Genomic DNA, 2,694 nt, shown 5'->3' with positions numbered 1-2,694 from the left:
TAATCTGAGTCTTTGACTCTGCTCTGACCCTATTTGCAAATACACCTTTTGTGCTGCTAATAAGTGTGTGTCTGAGATTCTTTGCAAGCCTCCAAAGAAACGAACCGCTTTTTGCATCATGGTGGTGTGGGAGTCCCCAGGAAATGCCAGGCTAGTTATCATCCTGGTAAAAGGCAGGTCACAGCACCTTAAACCCTAGCCCGCAACACTGGGTATGAGGGGGCCAGACCTGGCTATGGCCACCTGAGCCCAACGAGGGTATAAGACCCAGGTGGTGCCCACAGGGGAGGGAAGCCCCAGAGCCCTAAAGGAGGGGGTAGATGTGTAACCCCAGAGAAGGGGTGGTAGTGAGGGCCTGGAAGAGGGTTGAGTAGGGCTGAGGATCAGCCTTAAGGGCACTATATGTGGGTGTGGTGAGTAGGGCTGTGGGACAGCCTGAAGGGCAGCACATGGGCCAACCCCTGGAGAGCAAGTTGAGGGAAGTGTGGAGCCCCAGGAAAGAGGAACAGAGGGCTGGGAGTCTAGTATGTGCTGCCAGGGGCCCAGAATATGTTTGTGTATGTTTATGTGAAGCTGCCCCAGGAGGGGCCAGGGCAAACTTGGCTCAGGTCAGGACCTTGACTGGGGGCTACTCAGGTGAGGGTCATAGGAGAGGCCCGAGAGACTGTCTGCCACCCAAGGTGTAAGTCAGATAAAGCCTATGACATAGGGGAGCAGGCCAGAACAAGTTCTCAATGTGAGAGGGAGACTGCGAGAGGGGGTGGAGTGCAAGAGGCCCTGGTGAGAGGAGGGTGGTGTGAATGTGCATGTGAAAGAGGCCTGACAGTGAGGGCTAAGCTTGGCCTGGCTCTAGGCTGGGAGTATAATGACACCATGGATGCCATCTGTGAGGCATGGGCTGCAGTGTAGGAAAGGTTTGGAGCTGCAGATAGTGCCCCCTGGCATCAAGGCATGTAATGGGCAGTCTCCCACATTTACCACCAGTTTCGGGAACAGCAAAGTTGCGGCAGGCAAGACGGAGTGGGCTGCCCCACAGAGACAGGTGGGCAGGCTAGCATATGATTCAGCCCCAAGCTTACCCTTTGTCACATAGGGTAAAAAAGAGAAGTGAGATGGCTGACAGCATGCACTTCAAGAATGAAAATCCATTCTGACAAGAATGGCTGCTGTGCCCAGCTGATCTGTGGGTGATCGGATCCACACCTTAGAAAAGCTGACAAGACCGACAGACTGCCTCTTTGCCTGTATTGGTGAGAAATTATCACTTATACAGCTAAATACTGGACTTTGCTCTGCTTCAGATTCATTTAACAGTGAATACTTGTAGTAAATAAAGCCTTTCTGTCATTCATGAAACAAGTTGTCATGCCAGTGACCTAACAACTCAGTAGTGCCTATTAGCCTGATTGCAGCACTATCCAGATGTAGCTATGCTGCTTCTACTTTCAAGCAGGCAGCTCAGCCAGGGCAGTGCAGTGCACTTCACAGCAGCGTTTCCTGGCATGGTAAGTTACGTCAGTCTCTGTTTGAATTGCAGAGAAAAGGACTTGTCTTTTGAACCAGTTCCATACAACATGAGCAGAAAGGGCCGGAAATCTACAGAGAGTTGACACCATGGTTGGAAAGGGGGAAGTATAGACTAGATTGGCAGGCAGACAAACATGAACAAATAGGCCCAAAGCTGGAAACCCAAAGGCACAACTAAACCCCCATAGAGCAAGACCAAATGAAAATGCCCCACGACAGTGAGAGGACCAGCTCCAGCAGATCCCTCCACTCCCCCTTTCTCCTTCTTCCTCACCTTTTGCTGTTGTTTCACCCTTTCCTCGTGTGGTGTTCCTTTCCCTGGGTTTCCTGCTCCCTTGGTTTCACCAGACCACCAGCTTCAAGCACAGGTCTGATCCATTGTAAACGGAAGTTGGTAGGATTCTTTCCACTGACTTTAGGGAGTTCTGGATCAAACCTTCAGTGTACTCTTATGATCTGCGTTAAGTTAATATATAGCAGGGATGGGCAATTATTTGGGCATGTGGGGGGGAGGGGAATTGTCTGCTGACCCAGGCAAGCCTGGTGGGGGGTGTAAGAGTAGTTGGCTTACTTGACTAGAAAAACAGACAAAGACCAGAAGTGCTGATACTGCTTAATTCAGTTAAATGTTCTGAGATAAGGAATCCTCCATGCCTTGGGTTATCCTTATGTTGCAGAAATTGCTACGGTTCGTTTCTCGGGAGGCAAAGAACTCTCAGACACACGCTATTAGCAATACAAAAGGTATATTTGCAAATAGGGTCAGAGCGAAGACAAAAGACCACACTCTGCCTGTGAGGGAAACTTCTCAGCGGGCTTTATCCCCTCTCTCCTGGGCACATGTGCAAAAGCAGGAACTCTTACAACTCATTTCCAGTTCATACAAACATATATGAAATGACGTCACGTCATCCGTCGCATGTGTATTATAATTAACTACTTAAGTATGCGGGGCGGATAGGCTTATATGCATTAGCTAATTACGCCTGCTCAGAAAGCTCTTCAGGTTACCAAAAGTTCAAACCCCTCCCTTCTTCCCAAGGACACAGCCAATTAAATCACAGCCTTTGTAGTTTACAAGAGTAGAAACAGAGGAGGTTAAAGGTATGTGTGATTTAGTGTTACAAAGAGATAGTAAATTAGCGAGATGTCCTTGGTGGTGTTTCT

The 2,694-nt window shown here is 49.1% G+C and overlaps 1 protein-coding gene and 1 long non-coding RNA gene across 3 annotated transcripts in view; one reads left to right on the top strand and one right to left on the bottom strand.

The window, feature by feature from the left end:
• Positions 1–2,694, bottom strand: part of PTX4 (pentraxin 4) — a 28,387-nt gene that overhangs the window by 16,687 nt on the left and 9,006 nt on the right.
• Positions 1–2,694, top strand: part of LOC109313467 — an 11,740-nt gene that overhangs the window by 1,347 nt on the left and 7,699 nt on the right. The window lies entirely within an intron of this gene.

Source organism: Crocodylus porosus, unplaced genomic scaffold (genome assembly GCF_001723895.1).
Source record: "Crocodylus porosus isolate Cpor-Errol unplaced genomic scaffold, CroPor_comp1, whole genome shotgun sequence".
Taxonomy (NCBI): domain Eukaryota; kingdom Metazoa; phylum Chordata; order Crocodylia; family Crocodylidae; genus Crocodylus; species Crocodylus porosus.
Note: the sequence above shows the minus strand (reverse complement) of the source record. Positions and strands in the feature narration are given on the sequence as shown.